Raw genomic sequence first — 13495 nt, forward strand, 5'->3', positions numbered from 1 at the left:
ACTTACCCACTTACCTTCATTATTGGATACCTATTGATACTTTTTTCTGCTGCACTATCTTCACTTGCTCTAACCCGCTCCTTTCGCCCTGCAGGCTCACTCCACTCCCCTACCCTACCCCCCATATCTCACACACCCCCTGTGCTGTTTTCTTATACTTCTGTAACCACACCCCCTCACCCCATCACCCAACCACTGACTTCTGTTTATTAGCTATCACACCTCTACTCCCTACTAATCCTTAAAGCTACATTACACCTATATGAACTCTTACTACCTCCTCCACTCTAACTATATTTACTAATAACATATAAACTGCTATTCCATCTTTCTCTCCTATCACTACATATATTATATCTTTCAACATACTCTCTTCCTCAATCTACACTCTCTCTTATCCTTCAACTCCTTATGGCCAAAATATATAAAACCAGTTATACAAACCTACTACTCATAACAACTTTTCTAGCTACACTAACTATTCCCTATTCTCTAACCATCTATGAACATTGCTCACTTAGATAAGTTCACCTTCCACACCAACAAACACAATCAGTTTCTCAAATAAACTCCCGCATCTACATAAACATAACCTCTACTTCCATCTATATACTTCCAAAGTATCATAGATCCACCCATATTATCTATTTCCAAGACAAAAAAAAACATTAAATAACTATTTTAAATTCCTAAAGATTATACAAAGACCTCAACAACACCCTCTACTAGATGGTGACATTCATCCAAACCCTGGCTCCATTAATAAAATTACCAGAGAACCACAGAACCAAACTTCCAATACCCATACCCCAAGAAAACCCTCTAACTCCCTCCTGATAACCCATCTCAACATCCATAGTATAAACACTAAATTAACCCACCTTCATACACTCTTAGATGTGCACTCATTTGACATCCTCTGTATTACAGAAACTTGGCTAAAGCCTACTACTCAGGACCGGGAAATTACCCCACCTGGATATAACATTCTGAGATGTGATAGGAAGACCAAAAAGGGTGGGGGGAGTAGACATCCTCTATAAAGCTGAGCTTCAAGTTACAGCCTTCAATACATACCTACCCTCAAATACTAATGCTGAAATCCTTACTGTCAGACTTCAAATCAACAACTGTAAATCTATCTACATAATTTGCTCCTACCTCCCCCCTGGAAATAATATTAATACTCTTGAAAGTATCCTCAGTTGCCTCTCCATTCACCTATCTCAGGAAACCATAGTGTTAGGTGACTTTCATATAGACTGGACTACCTGAAGCTCCCCTAATCCTACCACCCCCATGAATCTATGTTTTTTCCAAAATTATAACCACCCCCACTAGAATCTATAAACCAAGCAGTAAAGAAAGCACCCTAGACTGGATCTTTATAAATAGCCACCCCGACACATACAAACAAGGTACCCTTCCAGACAACATTAGTGACTACTCTCTAACCTATATAATTAAACAAAAAAACCCAGAGCCCCACTCCATATCTTTTCAAAACCTCACGCTCAAAAAGACACTTTAATCCAGAGAACTTCCAAAATGAACTTAAGGCATGTGATTGGCACCTCTATATCATCTTCAGCTGGACAGGGGTCCAGGGAAGTAAATAGTGTGGGAAGAAATAGCCAGGGAATTGTTATGGCTAGGCTTATATAGGCCCTAGGTCTGATAGTCTAGTACAAACCTATGAACCTATGAAGCAGTATCTTACTTCAATAAAAAATTCCTAAATATCCTTTACTACCATGTCCCCTCTCGCTCTACCCGTATTAGGACCAAAGTCACTCCATGGCTCACTAAAGAAACTAGGCAAAAGATCCTCCTATGTAATAAAACATGGGCCAAATGGAGAGCTTCTAAAAACCCAGCTGACCATATTTACTTTAAACAGTTAAGAAACTCTACCAAAAAGGTAATTCTACTTGACAAAAGGAACTTCTACCTTCACCTACAACAGACCCACTAGCATAAACTGCAAAAATTCTGGTCAGGCATTAAATTGCTTCAGCCAGGGCACTCAAAACTCCCACCCTATCAGGTATTACCCAGAATAACTCTAAACAAATTGCTGATACCTTCAACAACTACTTCACCAAAGCTATTCAAAGTCTAGCAAATACACTACCCCCTGATAGCACTAGCCTGTCACGCAGCATAAATAGCTCAGCTCCTTCTTTTCATCTACAACCAGTACCAACATCACTCATCTGCTCCCTCCTTCAAAAACTCAAACCATGCACACCCCCCAGCTAATTGTCTACCAGCTGAATACTTACAAATAGCATCTAAAGTCATTTCCCATCCTTATAAACAGAACAATTACAGAATTCCCTCCATCTGGAAAGTCTCACACATTATCCCTCTGCATAAGGGTGGCTATTACTGAGATTTCTAACTTTCGACCAATAGCCTTACTCTCTCCAATAGCTAACATAATGGAAAAATGTATCCACCGACAGCTACTCTTCCACCTTCTCTCTCATAATTTACTTGCCAACAGCCAGCATGGTTTTAGGCCTTACCATAGTACAACCACTGCCTTGCTATCCTTTTCTGACTCTATAAACAAAAATCGCAATAATAACTCTCTTTCCTCAGCACTATTTATTGACCTGTCAAAAGCCTTTGTCATGGTTAAGCATCACCTACTTAATGATATACTAACAGCCCTATCACTTGACCCTCTGGTAATACTCTGGTTTAAATCCTATTTAGATAACAGACAACAAGCTGTTCTCTGGGATAATAATTTATCAACACCCCTCCCTGTTAACATTGGAGTACCTCAAGGCTCTATATTAGGTCCCCGTTCTCTTTTCATAGTTTGGTACTAGGCTATCTGCCCTGGGGCATTTATAAGCCTAGCCATAGTGATGCGGCTTTCGCCACCCCATGTAATGGTACAAAAGTGTACAGAATAGATTTAGAATACTGTGTCTCTGTCTAGTAGTGACACAGTGAAGACCCCCTTACATAATAGAATTAGTTTACTGTGCCTCTGTCTAGTAGTGACACAGAGATGACCCCTGGGGTAAACCTACGATCTCCCATCCACTCGTCAAGATTTCTCTTGAAGAGAGTCAGTGAGGGGCTCTGCCTAACATGAACTGGGATTCTGTTCCAGAGTATGGAAAGCCTCTGAGTTATGAATCTGTCCCTCCAGCATGTCCTATTCATATTTGTGCTGAGGTTTAAATCTTTAGCTCTCGTGATTCTGATGGATTTGGATTTTTTGAGGCGGAGCATGTCCATCAATTCCTGATTGGACATGGCCTTGTACGTCAGGCACAGATCACCTCTGAGCAGGCGGTATGCTACTGAATAGAGCTGGAGTTTCTTTAGTCTGGCAGCATATGACATATGTTGGAGACCCTTGATCCTCTTGGTGAGGTACTTTTGGGGTCTCTCTAGCTGTTGCAAGTGCCGGGTGAGGTACATACCAAATGGGGCAATGTACTCAATCATGGGCCTGATAAGGGAGGAGTATAGGGGTACAATGACCCCCTTTGATCTGGATGTGAATCCCTTCATGATAAGGAGGGCAAGGTAGAATGTCTTTCTAACCACTTTGGCAACTTGGGTGTCAAATGAGAGATCACTATCGACTTGGGTCCCCAGGTCTCTGATTACTTTTTCCATACTCAGTGGGTTACTGTCTGTGTGATAATTTGTGGGTACTTTGTTTTTCCCAAAGGGGATGACTATACATTTTTTGGCATTTAGTTTAAGGCCATGACTCCGGCACCAGTTGTCTGTTTCAGTGAGGCCTTTCTGTAGGATGCATGTGTCAGCTGGTGTATCGACTATGGCGCCTAGTTTGCAGTCATCTGCGAACTTCAGCCACAACCCTCCCATGTTTACTTTCACATTTGAGAAATAAATGCCGAACAAGAGGGGTCCCAGGACACAGCCCTGTGGGACACCACTTGTGACTGGCTTTGAGTCTGACATGGCTCCAGTGATTTTGACTTTATGGGTTCTATCCTTTAGCCAGTTTGCCACCCATCTTGTGACATATGGATTTACATTTAAGCTGTTGAGCTTGTCTATGATGCCAAAGTGGGGTATTGTATCGAAAGCTTTAGCCAAGTCCAGGTAGGCTGTATGGACTGCTTTGCCCTCGTCAATGGCTCTAGTGACTGTTTCGAAAAAGTCAACCAGGTTCAAAAGGCAGGATCTGCCCTTTACAAAGCCGAACTGGGTGGGATCAAGTGTCTGTAAGTCCCCAATGTCTCTGTTTATGAGTTCCATAACGATTATTTCCATAGCTTTGCAGACCAGGCTGGTTAAGCTTATGGGGCGGTAGGTACCAGGGTCTGTAGAGGTGCCTCCTTTGTGAAGTGGGACTACTGTTGCTGTACGCCAGTGTTCAGGTACATATCCTGTAGTAAGGCTAAGGTTAAATAGCATTTTTATGTGTGGGTTTAGCTCCTCTTGGAGTTCACATAGCACGCAACCCGGGATACCGTCAGATCCCACCGATGCTGTGTTTTTAGCTTTGCTGAGGGCGGTTCTCACCTGGACATCTGAGATGACAGGGAGATTATATTCAGCTGGGATAAGTATTTCTTCTTTTGGGGGTGAGGGAGGGGAGAAATTTGCACTGAACCTGTCTGCCAGAATGTTGGCAATATCTGTGGGTTCAGTGTATTTTTTGTCATCGTGAACTAACTCTGAACATATCTGAGGGTTTCCGCCCAGGTTTCTAACATAGCTGAAGAAGGCCTTGTGGTTATCTTTAGTGTCCATAGCGATTTGTCTCTCAAAGTTGGCCTTGGATGTTTTTATGAGAGAATGTAGCTTTCTACTAGTGCTGATCAGAGATGCCTTCTCTTTATGGGATTTTGCTCTGTCGTGCAGTAGCTTCCTTCTTTTGTTATACAATTTGTTTATGGCTGGGGTCCACCAGACAGGACGCCTGCCCTTGGTGGAGAGGGTCTTGGCTTTATTTGGGATTGCATGATCCATGCATTTTTGGAGATGTCCGTAGAAAGCATTTGTGAAGGATTCTGCATTGTGGGATGTGGTTTCCACTGGCCCAGTGGGCTTAAAGGATACCATCTCAGTTTTAAGAAGTGTAAAGTTGGCTTTTGAGAAGTTTTTCACTGTAGTCTTTTGTGTTGGGGTGGAGGTGGGATATGTATATCCAGGGTGATTGGTTTGTGGTCAGATCTCACTAGTGAGGGGTATACTTCTGGTGTGGAGCCCTTTGTCCCCATGTTTGTGATGATCAGGTCTAGTATATTATCTCCCCTTGTGGGAGAGGTGACTAGCTGTTCCATTGCATTTGAATTTATGAATTCCAGGAACCTTTGGGCTAGGGTGTTTGGGCTAGAATAATGCACCCAGTCTATGTTAGGGTAGTTGAAGTCTCTCAATATGATGGTGTTTGGTGAGACATTCATATCCTCCAATGTCTTCAGGAAGGCTGAGTGGGGTTCCTGAGATTGGGAGGGTGGTCTGTAACATGCTACCAGTTGTATAGCAGTTTTGCCTACGGTTAGTTGCACCTGGATGGTCTCTGATGCTTCATGTGTTGCCAATAACCTGGAGGTGTGGGTGTCCTTGATGAATATGGACACTGCCCCTCCCTTTTTGGTTTGGCCCGAGTTTTGGGGCCGAAAAGCATGATACAAGGTATAGCCTGGTAGTGCTGGGGTGCTCTCAGGCGCCTTGAACCAGGTTTCAGTTACTACACAGACATCGATGTTCTCCATACTGAGGAGTGCTTTGAGAGCCTGCATCTTGAGATTTAGACTTCTGGCATTGAGCAGCATTACCCTTAATTTTTTTCCATTTTTGTTTTCTAAGGAGGCGGGTTTGTCTTTTGAGCCTTGCCTAAAAAAAGCACTATGGGGGAGGCAAGAGCCTTAGCCAATATCCAGAAGCCCAGTGGTGACAGATGCAAGCAGTCCCTTGCAAAGCAGCATGGCTTGTCCAGCATGTCATCCCAAGCAGACAGACATTGGATCCCCCTAGAATGACACCAGTATTTGAGCCAATTATTAAAGCTGATCATCTTGTCTTTGTATTGTGGCATCATTCTTGGTGAGGGCAAGATGCTGTTCAGTGTCATACCAGCCTGGGCTACATAATCAGAGAGCTCCTCTATGTCTCTTTTCATGTAGTCCAGGGAGGTATGTCTCAGGTCATTCACGCCGGCATGGACAATGACGGAGTCATATTTGTACTTGCTTTGGAGTGACCTGAGTGCATGTATTATGTGGCAGATCCTAGCTCCCGATAAGCAGCTCACCGTTATCCTCTCCTTGTTCAGCCTGGTAAGTGGAATGTCAGTGTGTCTGACTATAGAGTCACCTATTACTAGTGTATCAGGCATGGTGTTTGGCCTTAAGGGCTATGACTGTTTGACACACTGATTTATTGAAGTATGTGTTGCATGTGTTATGTTTTGAGGTGGTGTATTTTTGGGTGTCTGCTTTGGGAGCCTCTGTTGTTTTGGTAAGTTTTTTGTTAGAGCCTCCGAGTATGTCTTTTGTGTTACTATGTGTTTGGTTTGCAGTTGTGGTAGGTCTATGTGGGACTGGGTTTGGTGTGTGTGTGTGTGGTTACCTTCTCCTCTTGTCTGGTCTTGCCAGTCCTGAGTTGAGAGAGTTCAGCCTCCAGGTTGGCTATATAGTTGCATCTCTCACATGTATTTGTGTTTGTTGGGAGGAGGAGAGGGTTGTCTGTGTACATGAGACAATTGTAGCATTGTCTCAAGATTCCCAGATTAACCAGCTGAACCGGAGAGGATGCTAGTAATCTACCACTCGACATGCTAGAATATTATAAGGGAGTGCTGTGCTTTTAAGGGAAGTGGGTACTCACAGGGAAGGTAGGTGGATGCAGTGCTTACTTTAGTTAGAGAGTGCTTACTTAGAAAGGTTTTGAGAACAAGTGCTAGGCTTATAATAAAGTGATTAGACTGATTATTATAAGAGTAGAGCTTTCTTAAGGGAAAATTTGAAGAGCAGACTTGGTGGAGCCAGAAAAAGTTTAACCTTGTTTAACCGGCGCTGTGCTAAGCGCACAAATGCGCAAAGCCGTGCAAACGCGGATTTTAAACAGGGAACTTCAAAAGAGCTAGAAATGATCCAAAACAAATTACAAGCTCTTGTGCTGAGGTCACTCCTTCAGGGACAGATAGGCTGCTCAAGGCTCCCCACTCCCACTGGTGAGCAAAGAAACTTCCTTCTATCCAAGTAAGGCAATGGACAACACAGGAACTACACCACAGCCCAGAATACAGCAAAGCCTGTATACTGGTCTAAACTAGTCGAGGAGAGGTGGGAAAACAAGGATTTTTTTTTTTTTTTGTTTTTGAGATAGAAAGCACACAGAAATGCAGAAAACAGTAATAAATCAGTTACACAGGCTAGCACACTTTAGTGGACAGCCTCAACAGTTAAATTTAACAAACAACAACTTTCGACCAATTTTCGACTAAATGAAACTTTAAGTGCAGATAATATATAATGCAACAAATCTGTCTTTATTAATGATCTTAAAGCTAACATTCCACAAGCCACCTGCATACAATATGCAGATGATTCAACTTTAATCTGTTCTGCCAATTCCATTTCCTCACTCCAGACCCACACCCAAACAGTATTTAATAATCTTGAAAATTGGTTTATGCAACACTGCCTCCTCCTGAACCCCAAAAAACGACATTGTTGCTTTTCGCTCCTAACCAAAAGTCTCCACAATGTCACTTCACAGTAACCTCTAACAATGGAACTACCATATCCCCAGACACTACAACCCGACTTTAGGAATTACAACAGACCACTACCTTAGCTATGATGATCATATTAATACTACTATAAAGTCAATCAACAGAAAACTAGGCTCCCTTTATAGAATCAAAACCTTCCTCACAATAGTGGCCAGAACTACCATTGCCCAGACCCGCCTTATCTCTAACCCTGTTTTATGCCTCTGCTATTTATACCAACCCATCTAAAAACAACCTGAGCAAACTTGCAACCAGCTATAACAACACTGCCAGATTCGCCACAGGTGCCCCTTTTAGACCCCATCACTATCACAACCTTAAACAGCTGGGATGGTTAGAAATGCAGAACCAACTTCATTATCAACAACTTACTATAACCCAAAAGATTCTCTACCACCCTATGAATACTCCAAACCTCTCTAGTCTGATTACTCCATACAAAAATCTGACAACACTACGCTCAGCTAATAAGCTTCTAGTTTCCACTACTAAATCTAACAACAAGGCTGGAGACTCACTATTCTCAAACACAGTGGGAAAAACCTGCAACCAGCTTCCTAATGAACTCTCTTCTCTTTCTTCTACACTGCTCTTCAAAAAATATCTTAAGGAATACCTCATAACACACTGGCTATGCCCCTGCTCTAACCCTAACATCTCATTCCCTATCTCCCACTCCCTTTACTCATCCCCTCTATTCTGTCCTATGATGTCTATTTGTTTTAACTAAAAATGCCAACCACTACCTAAGAATTAAAGGAGACTTCCTCTCAGCTCTATTCAATGAGTTACTTACTCTAAAAGTACTCACCCTCTACTTTGCTGTAAGTAAGCATAAGTTTGTATGCCTGTAACCAGGCCTCTGATGTAAAATAACAAATCTTGCTTATTTTTCTTTTTTGTATTATATGTTATCTTAAGTTTTTTTTCTCTTGCCGACTCTGTACACATTTTATCTCTGATCTAAATTAATTTAATGTAACTTCCTGCTATTGTATACATTCTATGTTATGATACCATTGCATATATTGGAGCTTTTCTCCCCAGGCCTCTACTGAAAATGGACATATATCCAGTTAGACTAGCCCGGTCAACAAATGTAAAATAAATAAACAACATAAAAATGTTTTCTTATCCCTGTGGGATAGGTTTTCCATGGTGCTTGTAGCAGAAATGGATGCCATGGGCTATCCATTTGGAAATGGTTTGCTTTGAAATGGCCTTCCCCTCTGCCTCTGAAGCAAAGCTAACTAGCAGCTAGTCAAATTTTCTGAGAGGCTTAGTTCTGTCTAAATAGAATCTAAGCTGTCTATGCATGTCCAGAGATTCCAGTATCCTTTCCCCCTTATTTTGAGGATTAGGGAAAAAGGTAGGCAAATGAATTGACTGGCTTAGAGCCACATTAGACACCACCTTGAGCATAAAAGATGGATTAGTCCTGAGGGAAACCCTGTCCACATGGAAGATAATGACGGGTTCCACTGCCACGAGGGCCTGCAGTTCAGACACTCTTCTTGCTGAAGTGATGGCTAGAAGTAAGGCTGTTTTCCAAGAAAGGAATTTCAACTCTGCTGTAGCAGCTGGTTCAAAGGGGGAAGAGTGAGTTTTTCCAATAAAAAGTTAAGGTCCCAGGCTGGAGTGGGAGTTCTCCTGGGGTGTCTTAAATTGTTGGCTCCTCTAAGGAATAGTTTTAGCAGGGGATGAGAGAAGAGTTATAATGAGCTCAGTATTATAATGCGCTGAAATGGCAGCGGCATGAATCTTAATTGAAGAGAAAGATAGGCCCTTGTGGAGCATCTTTGCTAAATAATCTAGAATATGAGGTAAGCTGTGCACTGTTGTGCCCATCCCCTGCGCCTGGCTCCAGGCACAGTATCTTTTCCACTTTTCTGAATAGAATTTTCTAGTACTAAGCCTCCTAGCCTCAAGAATGACATCCAGCACCTGCTTACTGAGGGTTGCTAGAGGTGAGCTCAGGGAATTAGCCAGGCTGCAAGGTTCAGGGTTTGCAGCTGAGGGTACAGAATCTGGCCCACCTGCTGGGACATCAGGGAAGGGGGTCTGGGGCAGGTGCCATGGTTGAAGCACTGTCAAACTGCGCAAAAGGGGGCAACAGTGCTGACGTGGCCAGTCTGGGGCAATCAGTACTGTCCTTGGCTTGTCCTGTTTGATCTTTAGTAGAACCTTCGAGAGGAGAGGCAGAGGAGGAAAGGCATAAATTGAGAGGCATTCCCGGGTAAAGGACAGGGCATCCACTTTCCAAGCTTGACTGTGGGGAGTTCTGGCGCAGAATTTGTTCAGTTGGTAGTTCTGAGGGGAGACAAGCAGGTCTACCTCTGGCATCCCTCATTTGTTCCTCAAGAGCTTGAATATTTTGGGTTCCAGTTTCCATTCGTGTGGGTCCATGAGATTTTTCTTAAGTTGTCTGCCAGTGAATTTAGTTTGCCTGGCAGGAAATGAGCTTGCAGGTTTCACTTGGTAGCTCAAGGCTGTGTTCCACAGAGCCATGGCTAGTCTGCAGAGTGGGTAGGAATGGGTTCCCCCCTGCTTGTTTATGTACCACATAACTGTGGTGTTGTCAGTCTTTACCAATAGTTGTCCTGGAAAAATAAGGTCTTTGAAGGCTGTCAAAGCATTCTGTACAGCTAACATTTCTTTTTGATTGATATGCAGGTGCATTTGTTTTGGGTTCCATTTACCCTGAATGCACTGCCCTGCCATGTGACCCCCCAATGCATAGTCTGATGCGTCTGTTGTTAGGGTTTGGATGGCAGGAGGTAGAGTGAAAGGAAGTCCCTTGTTGTGGCAGCAGGCTTCTGGCCACCAAAAGAACTCTGCCTTTAGACAAGGAATGACAGGAATCATTGTTTCCAGGTCCTGAGAATGCTGACACCATAGACTTTTTAGATACCATTGAAGTTTCCTCATATGCAGTCTTGCATATGGAATTAACAGAATGCAAGAGGCCATGAATCCCAGGGTTTGCAGGATTTTCCTTGCAGATATATGGGTTTTTGTGGCCAGTAGGTTGTCAAATACACTTGTTTCTCCAGAGTGAGGAATGCCATCTGGGAAGTTGTGTTCAAGCTTGCTTCCAGGAATACAATCTGTTGGTAGGGTACTCGGTGTGATTTGTTCTTGTTGATGGTGTACCCCAGTAAGCTTAGAAGTGTCTTTACAAATGTCAGGTGTTGTAATAGCAAGTCCTGACTTTCTGCCTGAAACAGGCAATCGTCCAAGTATGGGTAAATATGAATATTTCGCTCCCTGCAAAATGCAATGGCTAGAGCTAGGCACTTTGTAAATACCCTGGGCGCAGTAGATAAGCCAAAGGGAAGTGCAGAGAATTGATAGTGCATGGAGCCCACCCTGAAACGTAGGTATTGTCTGCAGGATTCCCTTATTGAGATGTGCAGGTAAGATTCTTTTAAGTCTAGGGTTGCCAGCCGGGCATCTTTGGTTAGCATAAGAAGAAGCTATTGAAGAGTTAGCATTTTGAATTTTGGAACCACCAGAAAGGTGTTGAGAATGGTTAGGTCCAGGATAGGACGTCTTTTTTTCTGGGTACCACGAAAAGTCATGAATAAAAGCCTTGTCCCCTTTGTTCTGCTGGGACAGGTTGAATAGCCCTGATACTGAGGAGAGAGATTACTTGTTTTTGGGCCTCTGCCCACTAATTTGAGGGGGGGGGTCTGGCCCATCCACTTGGGGTTGGGATCGAGTGGAAATGGAATCTGTATCCTAGGGAAAATATGTTTAAAACCCATTTGTCCTGGGTAATGAGTTCCCAGGTTTTTGCACGCAGGGTGAGCTTTCCTCCTAAGGGAGAAAGTAGTTGATCAGAGCTTGGAAGAGTTAAGGATAAGTCATTGTGGCGTTTTTCCATAGGGGACTGGCTTACTACTCCCTGCTTTGGAAGTGGGAGCCCCCCACTGCTTAGATCTGTGCATAGCCTGTGACTGAAGTCTTGGTGGTCTGCTGCTCCTGGGTTTGGACTGAGAAGGCATGGAAGGGTCTGGAAAAGGCCAGTTCTTTGAAGGCCATTGCCTAATGAATCTAAAAGGCTGTACTTGTAAGAAATCGTTAACAGTTTGCATAGATTTAGCCTTTTCCTTCATCCTTTTGAGGACTTCTTCTGCGTTGTTGCCAAAAAGGCGGTCTTGTTTAAGGGTGCATCCAGTAATTTAGCTTTAACATGATCTGGCAAGTTTTGTTACTTAAGCCAAGCATGCCTTCTAAGTACAGACCCAGTGACAGCAGCTCTGCAAGATGCTTCTAAAGCATCAAAACCACATTGCAAAGTATGTTTACCAACGTGTTCAGCAGAATGCATTACCTCTTGCAAATCTTTGTGTTCAGCACAGTCAGGAATCAACGTCATTTTCTGTTTAAGTAGTCCCATAATATGCTGCTGATATGAAACTGGCAATTTAAAGCCCTAATGGTCAAAGTAACAGAGGTGCATACCTTCTTACCTCATCTGTCTAAAGCTCTAGAGTCCCTATCAGAAGGGGGTAGGATTTTTGGCAGTAGTAGCCTTAATGCCTTTTGGCCCTTGGGAAATGGTCTCTGGATCCACAGTAGGATTCTTGAAGAGGAATTTGTGAGAAACAGGTACTCTGTAGAACCTGTCAGGTTTCCTGGGAGCTGGAGGCAAAGTGTCTGGGGTAAGGCTGGATTCCCAGAAAACATTATCTGCAATCTCCATAACAGGAGGGATAGCTAGAGGCCTGTTTTGAGGCAGGAGTAAGAATTCCCCAAGTCTCTTTTTGACTCAGAGTAGTCCTGGCTTTCCCAGCTGAAATGCTCCCTAAGGGTATGCAAGGTTTCACCAAAAGAAAAATCTTCTGGAGGAGAAGCAGAGGGAATGGAATCCTCTGCATCAGAATCCTCATAAGTAGATAAGGGTAAATCCTGGTAGTCAGAAAGAACAGAGATATCAGATTCCTGGTTAGAAGAATCAGAAAGAAAATCAGTTCTAAGTCTCTTAGAGGGGGAAGGCTGGCTTCACCTAATAAAGGTAATAAGGTCTTCAGCCATTCTAATCATTTGTTTTTGAGGCATACGGCCCTGAGAATGTGGTTTGGTCGGCGTTTTTTTAGGTGTAATGCGAGTTTTAGGCCTGAGGAATTTGGTATTCTTAGCTTGAAATGAAGTCGTCGGTTTAATATGAAAATCTGTAGGCCTGAATACACCCTCAGAAGCCGGTGCCTGCACAGTGGCTCTGGACCCATCCAAGGTAGAGACATCCGCAGGTTCCATAGTTGAAGAAGCATCTCACGGCATAGCAGACTCCGAATGGGTCTCAGTAGAGGCCTGTAAATCTGTAGTAGTGGGTATCAGGGGCTGCGAAAGCGCCTGAGTACCAGCGGACTGGCGACTAGCTTAATGGAAGTGTAGTCAGCAGTTTTGGACTTATGCGGTCTGTCTCTGTCTTTATCCTTACGTTTTTTCGGAAGATCGGTAGTCAGGAATGAAAGTATTTAGCTACAAAAATAGCCCGATGATGAATAGTACGGTGTTGAACAAGGCACAAAACTGACAGTGAGGGATGTCGCGGTCTGGGCCTAAACAGGTGACGTAGTAAGAATGAAAATCTCTGTGAGGTATTTGCTTTCCACAGGCAAGACAATTGTTAATTTTTTTCTGACATCGGTTAGAACACGAAAAAAGGATCTCCAATGGGGTACTCATCTTTTTGAAGACTTCAGGTCTGGAACTCGAAAACGAAAATTTCAGGAGACT

At 43.3% G+C, this 13495-nt stretch overlaps 1 protein-coding gene across 1 annotated transcript in view; it reads right to left on the minus strand.

The window, feature by feature from the left end:
- Window positions 1–13495, minus strand: part of SPICE1 (spindle and centriole associated protein 1) — a 1080118-nt gene that overhangs the window by 652446 nt on the left and 414177 nt on the right. The window lies entirely within an intron of this gene.

This window comes from Protopterus annectens, chromosome 5.part1 (assembly GCF_019279795.1).
Source record: "Protopterus annectens isolate FY-2018-M chromosome 5.part1, PAN1.0, whole genome shotgun sequence".
Taxonomy (NCBI): domain Eukaryota; kingdom Metazoa; phylum Chordata; order Ceratodontiformes; family Protopteridae; genus Protopterus; species Protopterus annectens.